General features: G+C 31.2%; 1 long non-coding RNA gene across 1 annotated transcript; it reads left to right on the top strand.

The window, feature by feature from the left end:
- The first annotated feature begins 12057 nt into the window (after nucleotides 1-12057).
- Nucleotides 12058-12773, top strand: LOC127110549 (uncharacterized). Its single transcript, XR_007797336.1, has 2 exons — nucleotides 12058-12151; nucleotides 12478-12773. It is a non-coding gene; the product is annotated as an uncharacterized LOC127110549 (long non-coding RNA).
- Nucleotides 12774-14661: the final 1888 nt, after the last annotated feature.

The raw sequence follows: 14661 nt of genomic DNA, 5'->3' as shown, positions 1-14661 counted from the left end.
GCTTTTTGAAGCTGTTGTTTGACCTTGTTGTCCATCTTCACATTCTTCGAATTTGGCTTTGATATCCAAATTTTGTAGTTTCTCAGCTTCTAGTGCCGATTTTATTTTATTTTTATCCAAATAGGCTGAAATTCTAGCCAAACTTTCTGACTCAATGGTCATCTTCATCGACTGCAGGCCACCCTGTAGGTGGATTTACCAATTTAGGCTCCATTGCCTCTTCAGCATCCCATATATAGCCATAATCATGATCTAGATTCAAGACACGACATGTGTTGACAGAAGTGTAGGATCCTGATTCATCATCACAGGGTGCGATATTCGTCAAATGTTGGTCAGAGGATTTCTTTGCCCCCTTGGCTTCGTCGATCTTGTAATAACTCTGATCAACTTCGATATTCTCAACAATCCCATCTTTTCTCTAGATAATTAACCTTTGGTGTAAGGTTGATGGAACTTCCCCTATTCCATGGATCCACTCCCGTCCTAAGAGCAAGTTGAAATTCTCTTTAGAGTTTATCACCATGAAAAGCGTCAATTATGTGGTTGTACCAATGGCTAGTTCGACTTGGATAACCCCAAGAATGTTACTGGTTTTTCCTTCATAATTAGATAAAACCATTGTATTGTCGGAGATCAGCATCACATTTTCCTATTTTCTTAAACAAAGCATGAGGAATTAAGTTGACAACTTCTCCTCCATCCACGAACACTTTATTCATTGCTACTCCATCGACCTTTACCCTTATGAACAATGGTTTCAAAATGATACATCATTCATGGACTAGGCTTTTCAAACATAGCCTTTTGTTCCTCCACCATGCCACTATTCATAACATAGTAGCATAATGGGTTGTCTTCAATAGTTCATCTGGTACGAAATCCTCGTCTGCTTCAGACACTTTCGACACCATATCATATTCGGCAGGCAATATGCCACAGTTGGCGATGAAATCTTCACCATAAGTATCATCGTTAGTATCATCATACATATAGGCATCTAGTGAAGGATTGTATTCTTTATCAGACTGGGGGGAATACTCAGGTTCTTCCTCATCCGACTGAGGAGAATATTGATGTTCCTGCTCATTCGACTGAGGAGTGTATTTAGGTTTTTTATTGTCCTTGACCAGAGATGTGCATTTTGTGATTTGGGTTACTATTATTCCTTTCTCTCCCGAAGAGTCCATGGTCATGGCTATTGTCTAGTTTTCCACGATTTCCCCCTTTTCAAACCATATTCCTTTTGGATATTGTCTTTTCTGTCCAGAAGTTCCGACAGGTTTCAGCTGTGAAGTCGAAGCCTCTTTCCTAGCTTTCTTGTTTCTCCGATAATTCCTCAATTGCGTTCTTGTCATAGGGTTTTTCCCTTTCTAATTAGAGGAAACCACAGAACCTCTGGGTACCACCCACTTCTCTGAAGTCCTTGCTTCTTTCTCCAGATCAAACACTTTCCACTTTGGCCTTTTGCTCCCCTTCTAATTCATAGGTTCCACCCAATTCTCTTGTGGATATCCGACGGAGGACGAAAGGTCTTTGGTCGAGGTTACTGGAATTTCCTTATATACACTTCATCTCGATGAGGTGCCCCACTTTTGTCGAACACAAACATTGTGATGTTAGGATTTTCCTCTTCTAGTTCCTTCTTCTTGTCAGCTTCATACTTATCAACGACTTTCTCATTGAAAACAACACTGGACCTTGGACATAGAACCGCCTTCGACCCACTCACTCTGCATTTCTCCTGGAAATTAGTCAAGTCTTCTCCAGCTTGAGGATAAATTTCCTCTAATTCGTCTTCAGTCTTTTTTAGAAACTATCAGTAATTTCAACCATCATGCACTCAAAAGATTCAGCAACCAAAGACTCATTGAGACCATCAGTAGTCTCAACCATCATGCATTCGAAAAGCTCGGAATATAAGGATTCTTTGACCTTCAAAGGATCTATGTCTACTTGCATCTTTGGCCTTTCGCCAAATTGAAGTCCGCCATTCTTCAAAGCTTTTTGCACCAAATCCCTAAAAAGAACACATTGAGATGTTTTATGACAAAGAAAATTATGAAACTTACATAATCCTCTTTTCTTTTTCTGCTATAATAAGGGATCTTTTAAACCTTGAGGAATAATAATTTGACCATCTTTAACTAACAAATCAAATATCTCATCACATTTAGACACATCGAAAGTGTAAGTTTTAACAACGTATTTATCTATTTTCTCCGTTTCGACGAGACTTTTCCCATTTGATGGTTTCAACAATTTACACGTTTAAGAAGGTCCTGGCTTAAGCTCAACCACATTGACCTCGCTTTCATCGACAAGCTCTTCATCGTTAGAAGAGTATTCGTCAGCTGCTACATAAGACACTTTCTCTTTCTTAAGGTATCTACCAGTTTTGGTTTTTCAGCTTTCAAGCGTTCGATCTGTTAAACTTTATCAGCTAATTGTGCCATATCCCTAAGATATTGTGTGTCTAATTTTTTCATGATAGAATAGTCTAAATCGCCTGCAACTATTTCAAATAATTCGTTCTCAGGGACTTGAGTAATGAATCTTGATTTTAAAAGTCTAAACCTGTTAATATATTGATCGACTGACTCAACAGTCTTTCATTTGACGCTGGCCAGCTCTTTCAAACTTATTTTCGACTGTCCCATGTAGAAATGTTCATGGAACAATCTCTCTAATTACATCCACGTATGGAAGGATTGTGGAGGTAGAATCGTAAACCAAATGAACACATTCTTTGTGAGGGAACTTGGGAAATATTTCATTTTCAGGTCCTCATTGTTTACTATGTCACCAGCTTCAGTTTGATATCTGGAAACATGTTCGACAATGGACTCTTTAGTGTCTCCGACGAACTTGGTGAACTTTGGAACCTTCCATCCCCTAGGTAATCCTTGTTGTAAAACAAAGTCTAGTAATGGAGACGAATACGTTAGCCTTTGATGGCCTGGGTTTACCCCATTTCGAACCATGATTCATTCGACAATGGCCTCTAAATTTTGTTCCCCAACCATTGCATCTTATCGTACCTGTATGACCCCATGGTAGGGATCTTGACTTCTATTGACTAACACAACAGGAGGCTGTTGGGCCACCCTGGGTATTGGTTCAACCACCTGGTGTTCTTGGTCAATCGTTTTGCCGAACAACTCCTCATGTCTGACTGGGGTTTCCGGTCGAGGTGGAGGTGAGGGAGTCTTTCGAACTTGTGCTCTGGGAGCCCCTAGGAAATCCCCTATTCGGGTCATTTGAGTTGCCAGTTATTGGTAACTCTAAGTTGAATCTTGAATTAACGATCTAAGTATGGTGCCCATTTGCTGAGTCAGCATATGGACCATTTCATGATTACTTTTGTCCATCTGTTATCTCATGACTGCGACAAAGCTCGATATGAAAGTTGGGATCGGCTGAGGTGACAAACCAAAACCTGGGGGTTGACTGAATTGGTTTGCCAAAGGTCCTAACCCATGGTAGGGTGGGAATGACGATGATGGATTTTCACCAAATGTCGAACTGCTACCAAACATCAAACTACTATTATGTATACTTGCCATAAATTCAGTTGGCATTCCTAAGGTTCGATGCATGGGCACTGTGAAATTGGGCATATATTTCCTTGAAGTCCCATTAGGCCTTAGAATCTTAGGATGACGTGGTGTCAATATTGGTCCACTATGCGTAGTCGAAACCGCAGACGCAGTGCCAGAACTAACATCAGATGTTTGCGACACAACTGTACTTCCTCCCGAAGATGGTTCTTCGTTTGGATTTGGACGTGGTATTACCATTTTACCACTACGTAATTGCATATACTTAACATAACGGGTCCCACCGAGTGCGTCAATTTGTTTGCACGTGGTTCTTGCGGGAACAATCTCTAGCCTCCTATTGAGGTTTACTTACAGGATTTGCTACAAAATCCTAGACTAAGTGTTAAGTTTATGGGATGTTTTTTTTAAATGTTTGGATTAAGAAAACGGTTGACAGGAAATGCTTGTAAAAGGTGCAATTAAAATAGATGAATGAAAGACAAGATAAACCATAAATGGCAAAGTAGATAAAAAAGACTTGGTAATTTAAATTGCTTGAAGGTAAATGTGAACGCAAGCATACATTTTTGTAGAAATGAACTCTTTTCTCTAAACGCTTGATACTTTGAGTGTTTTCCCTCTACAATGTTACAAATGCGACCCTCTAAAATTAGAAATCAAATCTACTTAAATAGTAATAAGAAATAACTGCTACATTGTCGTTGGCCATCTACAATGTGGCACACGTCTAAACCTGCAGCTCCACATCTTTTGCAAATTCCCCCATGTTCTGCTCAACTTATTATCTCGTTTTTGCTTATTTGGCTTCGACTTCGTCTGCCTCATTCCCCACCGATATCCTTTTCGACCCAGCCTATATCCTTTGGCCCATCTTTCCTGTCGAAAGTCTCGCTCTTACTCCTTATTTTTTTCTAGTTAAAATTTACTAGTTAACACATCTATAAGCTCAGAGTCCTCTGAGCTGGCAACTTCATATCTCTCAACTTATTTTTCCGCAACCACTAACTGGTTTTAAAGATTTTGGTTGTTTACTAGTATGGTAGCCTCCCCTTGACCTGTATGGTTGATGGTGTTCTCAGTGTTTCACATAAAGGGATCTTCTGTAACCATAGGGTTCTTATTCCTTTCACCATGATCATCAACATGCTCCTTTTCAGGTACCGAGGAAAGAGTTTCACTAGTTTCAATATACACACCCTTTTCTTTTCTACTTAACAGGGACAAACCTTTCCTTGTTTTTCTTGCTTTTACCTCTGCTCAAGTCTGCATCCTGACCATTCTTCCTTCTATAATTATCATTAGAATGACCAATACATATACAAAAATTACAGAAATCATCCAGTCTTTCATATTCGATCTCCACAAAAACATAAAACCAATTCTTTCCACCAGAATTTTGTGTCTTAACTCTTTGGTGAGGTCCAAATCCACCAAAACTCGCATATACTGGCCAAAGGATATGTCAAATAAAGGCTTATTAGAGGTGGAGTCAATCAAAATGGGGATACCAAGGCTGTTAGCAATGGAAAATATTATTTTTGGTCTTTGAAGCTAGCGGAAATATACCCGAACGTATTGCACGCTCAAACATACAATAGAGTCGCCAGCAGACTTTATTTATTCCTGAAGAAAAGGGAAAACATCGATAAAACCGGGGGAAAGAGATATGCTGGGTAATGAAGTTTGTTATGCAAGGGGAAGATATTAGCACCCCTATCATCCATAGTACTCCGTGGAAGCCGTTGTGATTTTTCTCGCTCGAATAAGTGTTATATCTAAAGACTACTCGCAAAAGAATGGGAAAAAGAAAAGAAATAGATAAAGTGCTCGGTGAGGATTGGGGCCATCATGCCTATGTATCCTCATAGTGCAGTGAAGAATTCTGAGCTTTGTAGTTCGAAGAACTAGTGGTAGGAGGTGAAAAGAATTATGTTCCCTGTAATTTATTCCCCCGTAAGTTAGTGAGTTTTTGATTTTGTTCCCTGTAATTTATTTATTTTTGTCTGACACCCTATATCTCACTTTTGTGTTACTTTTAGTCCTTAATACTAAAATCCACAGGAAAATCCGCAGAAAACCTGTAGATTTTGACTTTAGGGACTAAAACCAACCCAAAAAGTGAGATATAGGGACTCAGACCAAAATAAATAAATTACAGGGACCAAAACCAAAAACTTGCTAACTTATAGATACCAACAGACTATTTAAGCCTAAATTTCATTCCAAAGCTGAAAAATTATTCCAAATAATTTTTGTGCAAAATCTACTTTTATATATATATATATATATATATATATATCATTGCAATGTCGTTTTGTTTAGGAAAAAAATAGCATTTAACCCGTTGGTTTTCCAAAATCGCTGATATGCCTGCTTTGATTGGTTTTGGCCAGTTCTAGCCGATTTCCACTGATTCAATAACTTACCTGATCCAACAATAATTATTTAATTGTTTAACTAGTTTTGACATGCTTTGATTGTTTAACTCTTCTAAGAAGTTGAATTTTTTAATTTTTTTTGTTTAAACAAGATATGTAGATCAATAACAATTCAATTATGGTTCAATCAATTCTCAATTCGAAATAACATTAGATTGAGATTTTTAATGTAAAAATAATGAAGCAACGTCACACGCAAACTAATTTTAAATTTTGGTTGATTCAAGATTGGTTACCAGTATTTTGGTCCCTCCCGGATGAGTTTGTATAGGGCCTTGTGTTGCAACATGCGACCAGGATTACCGCGGCAAGGGATTTGGAAAGGGGACAATGTTATACTCATCTTGAGAAGACAACATGTTGTTTTCACTAATGAATTTTATTGTATGAGTTCAATAAAAATAATAACACGTGCACTTGAGTTTAACTTTGGAACTTACTTTGTGTAAGAAATTTGTGTAAATCTTGAAAATTCTATAAATACTATTATGAATAAGTGAAATTTAAAATGGAATATATATTATTTGAATTCTCTTTTTTTATTTTAAATATTACTTAAATATTTAATTATTTATGTTTTCAAGTTGAATAAACAAGGTGTTTTAAAGTTATCAAAAACATGGTACCCTTGAAATCATAAAAAAATATATTATACATGGATAGTTAGTGAGAGTGGATTTAAAGACACCAGATAAAGAATTTATTGGAGTTATGCAAATATTCTAATTTTAAATTCTTAATAAGAGGTAATCAAGTGTTTCGTCAAAATTATGATTGATGAAGTATATCTTAAATTGTGTTTTGAAGAAAATCCTTATTCATATCCTAATAATGGTGTTTATTTAAAAAAATCTTAGTTCGATGATTAGTTAGATCTTAAAATCAATGTTTTAACAATCGAAAAGGGTCATCAAACCGTTGAGGGTATTGAGTCACTGGTTCATTAGTCGAACCACTGGATCATAGGTCGAACCACATGACTAAACTAGATAAAATTGGAAAAGTCATTTAAACAAATTTCTCTCTATAAAAAAACTATATAGTTATTAAACCTGTCGAACAGGTGACTCGGTCTCTAAAAAAATCATGACACCTACAAAACTTCAAATTATAATAATTTCACAAGTTCATTATTTAAAGTCAAAAGCTAAATATAATCATCACGCACAATAAAATAGTACAAAATACAAACCTAAATGAATATTGAACAATGTCTAATTGGAACATAATTTGAATAAAAAAATAACCGCATGATTTGTGTTTATAGCTTGTCTAATTGTTCAAAATAATTTTTTAACAAAATCTAGTTTTATATATATATATATATATATATATATATATATATATATATATATATATATATATATATATATATATATATATATATATATATATATATATATATATTATATATATATATATATATATATATATATATATATATATATATATATATATATATATATATATATATATATATATATCGTTGCAATGTCATTTTGTCTAAAGAAAAAAAAGATAGTATTTAACCCGCTGGTTTTCCAAAATCACTAATATACTGGTATTGGGCAGTTTTAGACGGTGTAAACTGATTTAATAGCTTGCCTGATCCAACAATAAGACCAAATTGGTGACCCTTTCAGTTTTCTGTTTGACCAATCGGTCTAGTTCGATTTTTAAATCACTATTTCAAATACAAATGAATTATGTCTCCAATGATTTAGTTTATTTGGGAGAGCCTAGTAGTGAAACAAGAATTGAATTATATGTTTAGAAAACACAGTATTAGAAAAAATATTAATAAAGTAAGAGAATCTTCGACTGAGATAGATTTACAAGATAAAGACTCAAACCTTTTAAACACTTGCTTTGGATGAGAAAAGAAATAGTCGTTTGGTCATAATTACTTGTACAAGCACTCTACATTTCTTCACTAGCATGTGAGACTTGTAAATAAAATGATAAAATTATAACCAAATAATTAGGGTTGAAATATTTTGTTGTTCAATTCTTAAGAAAATCTTTGTACTCGAGTCACCATAAAAATCTAAATAATAAAACATTGCAAAATTAACGACCAAAATAATACATTTAAAGCTACTAATAATATATTTATAATTTAAAGAGACTATTCCGGTGTTAAAAAACTTTTTGTGTTCGGAAATTGGTGTAAAGTTTAATCGGTTAATTTTTAAACAAACTCGTAATTTGACGAGGACTAAAATAACTCCTATGTAATTTGACCCCATTTTTTTTGTCATTTGGTTAAAATTGAGTACCATTTTTTATAATAAATTTATGAATTTTAATATTATAATAATCTATTCAATTAAACTATATGTTTATAACTATATATTACACATAATTTTAAGAATTTATCAATCTATTTATTATACTTTAATCATTAAAGTTGATGATAGGTATTAAGTCATTCATGAATAATATCATTTTATATTCCTTTCAAAATTCAATAAAAAATGAAATTATTTTCAATATTATCAAATTCATTTTTATTGACCACTTTATTTATTTAAATCTAACCTATCTTTCTTACTTTAAGATTCAATTAATAAATTTATATAAAGTTAATAGTCAAATGAGATATTAAAATACCAATATAGTTTTAAGGCCTATATAATAGAAGTTATGTTAGTCTTACTCATTACAAAGAAATAAAATTTAAGTTGAAATCTTACAAAATGGTCCGTCACACCAATCATTCTTGTTTTCTTAAATGTTTTATACCTTGTTTGAATGGTTAGTTCGGGTAAGAATGAAATTTTATTTTTATTTTTGAGTTTCAATTTTTATATACAATTTACTAACACAAAATATTTTTATTGAAACATATATTGCATCTTTATATTAAAAAGAAAGTAAAAAAGACTTGTTTAAAAAATTATATGATTGTTTAACTCTTCTAGTTTAATTTTTTAATTTTTTGTTTAAACAAGATATGTAGATCAATAACAATTCAATTATGGTTTAATCAATTCTCAATTCGAAAGAACATTAAATTGAGATTTTTAATGTAAAAATAATGAAGCAATGTCACACGCAAACTGATTTTAAACTTTGGGTGATTCAGGATTGGTTACCAGTATTTTGGTCCCTCCCGGAGGAGTTTGTATAGGGCCTTGTGTTGCAACGTGCAATCAGGATTGCCGCGACAAGGGATTTGGAAAAGGGGACAATGTTATACTCATCTTGAGAAGACAACATGTTGTTGTTTTCACTAATGAATTTTATTGTATGAGTTCAATAAAAATAATAAAACATGCACTTGAGTTTAGCTCTAGAGCTTACTTTTTGTAAGAAATTTGGGTAAATCTTAAAAATTCTATAAACACTATTATGAATAAGTGAAATTTAAAATGGAATATATATTATTTGAATTCTCTTTTTTTATAAAATATTTTAATTATTTATGTTTTCAAGTTGAATAAAATGGATGTTTTAAAGTTATCAAAAATATGGTTCCCTTGAAATCACAAAAAATGTATTATACATGGATAGTTAGTGAGAATGGATTTAAAGACACCAAATAAAGTATTTATTTGAGTTATGCAAATATTCTAATTTTAAATTCTTAATAATAGGTAATTAAGTGTTTGGTCAAAATTATGATTGATGAAGTATATCTTAAATTATGTTTTGAAGAAAATCCTAGTTTATATCCTACTATTGGTGTTTATTTAAAAATAATCTTAGTTTGATGATTAGGTAGATCTTAAAATCAAAGTTTTAACAATCGAAAGGGTCATCAAACTGTTGAGGGTATTGAGTCACTCGTTCATTAGTCGAACCACTGGTTTACATGTCAAACCCATGACTAAATCGAATAAAATTGGAAAAGTCGTTTTAATAAATCTGTCTTTATTAAAAAATATATAAAGTTATTAAACCGGCCGAACAGGTGACCGGTCTCTAAAAAAATCATGACACCTATAAAACATCAAATTATAATAATTACACAGGTTCATTATTTAAATTCAAATGCTAAATATAATTATCGCACACAACAAAATAGTAGAAAATACAAATCCAAATAAATTTTGAACAAAGTCTAATTGAAACATAATCTGAATAAAAAAATAAGTGCAGTTTCTTATAAATTTAATTCCATTGTTGGAAAATTGTTCCAAATAATTTTTTAACAAAAAATAATTATTATATATATATATATATATATATATATATATATATATATATATATATATATATATATATATATATATATATATATATATATATATATATATATATTATTGCAATGTCATTTTGTCTGAAGAATAAAGAAATAACATTTAATCTGCTGATTTTCCAAAACTGCTGATTTACTGGTTTTGGCCTGTTCTAGTCGGTTTCAACTGATTTAATTGCCTGATCTAACAATAAGACCAAATTGGTGACCCTTTCAATTTTCTGTTTGACCGGTCAGGCTAGGTCGATACTTAAAGCACTATTTTAAAAACAAACGAATTATGTGTCTAATGATTTAGTTTATTTGGGAGACCCTAGTAATGAAACAAGAATTGAATTATATGTTTTTAAAATAAAGTATTAGAAACAGTATATATAATGTAAGAGAATCTTCAACGGAGATTGATTTACAAGATAAAGACTCAAACCTTTTAAACACTTGCTGTAACACCCACATATAATATATGTCTAGAATACCTATTATACATAATGTAATACTGGTACTGAAAGACATAAGCGCCTAACGACAACAGTGTACATATTACGTGCCCAATAGAAAATGCTACATGGCACAAGATATACACAAAGGTGCCTAAAATAAAACTACGAACTAGACCATTGTAGAATGATCTCAAAAAAATATCTATGCAGCAGAGAAGCCATCTAAAACATCCGGTAAGCAAGACATCACTCTATCTTGTCCTTAGCCTTCGTCTGATCAGAACTACCTGAAAAAAAATCAACAACATGGGGTAAGATTATAATCCCAATGGGTTCCCTATCTTATGGGTCCACTCGGCTCTACAGGGTTTTCTAATCAATATCCAACTTAATCCGACAAAGGAAAGAAGACTTAAGTGATGGGAAAAATCTCGCAATGTATGGCAACATGCTCATGAGTTCCCACAACTCAAAATAAGTCACTATTCAGATTCACGAAACATCAATCCCTGAGCGGACTTATGTCTAAGGCAAGCTCAGTTCATGCATGCTCGTATGTTCTATACAAAGCGTCCCACTCTCAACTATAGCAACCATTCATTTATGACCTTCACATAAGCATCGTGCGAATGAATGTCGCTTCCCAATGTTATCTAAGTTATAAGTCTAACTTATGACCTAAGAATGATCACTAGGTTAACTCACTAGATTCAACATGCAATTCTCACATTCAACATTGATTCAATATAAATATAACATAACAAGTGATTAATAATTGATGGAATGCATTTAGAAACATTAGAGAAATGAGATTTGAAGTTTTAGTCATGAGCCAATCGATTGGTTGGGGAAGCCCAATCGATTGGTTTATCTCACATTTCTGTTTTTCAAAGAATGCAGAGGACCAATCGATTGGTCATGAGTGTCAATCGATTGACAACTGAACATTTCTACTTTTTCAAAGTCAATAAGTCTGTGCAATCGATTTGCGTCCACTGTCAATCGATTGGTAAAAATTGAGTAATATTTTTTATAATAAATTTATTAATTTTAATATTATAATAATCCATTCAATTAAAATATATGTTTATAATTATATATTACACATAATTTTAAGTATTTATAAATCTATTTATTATGTTTTAATCATTAAAATTGACTATAGGTATGAAGTCATTGATGAATAATATCATTTTATGTTCCTTTCAAAATTCAATAGAAAATGAAAGTTATTTTCAATATTATCAAATTCATTTTATTGACCACTTTATTTATTTAAATCTATCTTTCTTACTTTAAGATTCCATTAATAAATTTATGTAAAGTTAATAGTCAAATGAGATATTAAAATACTAACACAGTTTTTAGGCCTATATAATAGAAGTTATGTTAGTCTTACTCGTTACAAAGAAATAAAATATAAATTGAAATCTTACAAAATGGCATGTCACACCAATCAATCTTGTTTTTTGAGTGTTTTATGCCTTGTTTTGATGGTTAGTTCGGGTAAGAATGAAATTTTATTTTTATTTTTGAGTTTCAATTTTAAAGTAGAATTTACTAACACCAAATGTTTTTTACTGAAACATATATTGCATCTTTATATTCAAAAGAAAGTAAAAAAGACTCGTTTAAAAAATTATGTGATTGTTTAACCCTTCTAAGAAGTTGAATTTTTTAATTTTTTGTTTAAACAAGATATGTAGATCAATAATAATTCAACTATGGTTTAATCAATTCTCAATTCGAAAGAACATTAGATTGAGATTTTTAATGTAAAAATAATGAAGCAATGTCACACACAAACTAATTTTAAACTTTGGTTGATTCAGGATTGGTTACGAGTATTTTGGTCCCTCCCGGAGGAGTTTGTATAGGGCCTTGTGTTGCAACATGCGACCAGGATTGCCGTGGCAAGGGATTTTGAAAAGGGGACAATGTTATATTACTCTTGAGAAGACAACATGTTATTGTTTTCACTAATGTATTTTATTCTATGAATTCAATAAAAATAATAAAACGTGCACTTGAGTTTAGATCTAGAACTTACTGTTTGTAAGAAATTTGTGTAAATCGTTAAAATTCTATAAACACTCTTACGAATAAATGAATTTTAAAATGGAATATATATTATTTGAATTGTCTTTTTTTATAGAATGTTACTTAAATATTTTAATTATTTATGTTTTCATGTTGAATAAAATGGATGTTTAAAAGTTATCAAAAATATGGTTCCCTTGAAATCACAAAAAATATATTATACATGGATAGTTTGTGAGGGTGGATTTAAAGACACCAGATAAAGAATTTATTTGAGTTATGCAAATATTCTAATTTTAAATTCTTTATAAGAGGTAATCAAGTGTTTGGTCAAAATTATGATTGATGAGGTATATGTTAAATTGTGTTTTGAAGAAAATCCTTATTTATATCCTACTACCGGTGTTTATTTTAAAAAAATATTAGTTTGATGATTAGGTAGATCTTAAAATCAAAGTTTTAACAATCGAAAGGGTCATCAAACCGTGAGGGTATTGAGTCACTCGTTCGTTAGTCAAACCACTGGGTCACAGGTCGAACCGCATGACTAAACCGAATAAAATTGGAAAAGTCATTTTAATAGATCTGCCTTTATCAAAAAAGATAAAGTTATTAAACTGGTCGAACAGGTGACTCGGTCTCTAAAAAAATCATGACACCTACAAAACTTCAAATTTAAATAATTTCACAAGTTCATTATTTAAATTCAAATGCTAAATATAATCATCACACACAACAAACTAGTACAAAATAGAAATCCAAATAAATTTTGAACAAAGTCTAGTCGGAACATAATCTGGATAAAACACTAACTGCAATTTCTAATAAATATAATTCCAGTGTTGGAAAATTGTTTCAAATAATTTTAAAAAAAATCTTATATATATATATATATATATATATATATATATATATATATATATATATATATATATATATATATATATATATAGATAGATAGATAGATAGATAATGTCATTTTACCTGAAGAAAAAAAAATAGCATTTAACCCGCTGATTTTCCAAAACCACTGATTTACTGATTTTGACCAGTTCTAGTCAGTTTCAACTGTTTTAATAGCTTGCCTGATCCAATAATAAGACCAAATTGGCGACACTTTCAATTTTCTGTTTGACCGGTCAAGCTAGTTCGATTCTTAAAGCACTATTTCAAATACAAATTAATTATGTCTCTGATGATTTAGTTTATTTGGGAGACCCTAGTAATGAAACCAGAATTGGATTATATGTTTAGAAACAAAAGTGTTAGAAAAAGTATAAATAATGTAAAAGAATCTTCTAAGGAGAATGATTTACAAGATAAAGACTCAAACCTTTTAAACACTTGCATACGATGAGAAAATAAATAGTCGTTTTTATCATAATTACATGTACAAACACTCTACATTTCTTCACAAGCATATGAGATTGTAAATAAAATGATAAAATAATGACCAAATAATTAAGTTAGTGTTGAAATGTTTTGTTGTTAAATTCTAAGAAAATCTTTGTACTCGAGTCACCATAAAAATCAAAATAATAAAACATTGCAAAATTCATGACCAATATGATACAATTAAAGCTACTAATAATATATTTTATAATTTATAGAAACTATTCAAGTGTTAAAAAAATTGTTGTGTTCGGACATTCGTGTAAGGTTTATTCGGTAAATTTTTTAAACCAACTCGTAATTTGACGAGGGCTAAAATAAATCCTATGTAATTTGACCCCATTATTTTGTCATTTGGTTAAAATTGAGTAATATTTTTTATTATAAATTTATTAATTTCAATATTATAATAATCTATTCAATTAAACTATATGTTTATAATTATATATTACACATAATTTTTAAGTATTTAATAATCTATTTATTATATTTTAATCATTAAAATTGACTAGAGGTATTAAGTCATTGATGAATAATATCATTTTATATTCTTTTCCAAATTCAATAGAAAATGAAAATTATTT

This window comes from Lathyrus oleraceus, unplaced genomic scaffold, assembly GCF_024323335.1.
Source record: "Lathyrus oleraceus cultivar Zhongwan6 unplaced genomic scaffold, CAAS_Psat_ZW6_1.0 chrUn0001, whole genome shotgun sequence".
Classification (NCBI taxonomy): domain Eukaryota; kingdom Viridiplantae; phylum Streptophyta; class Magnoliopsida; order Fabales; family Fabaceae; genus Lathyrus; species Lathyrus oleraceus.
The sequence above is the reverse complement of the archived record's forward strand: the minus strand, read 5'-3'. Positions and strand labels throughout refer to the sequence as shown.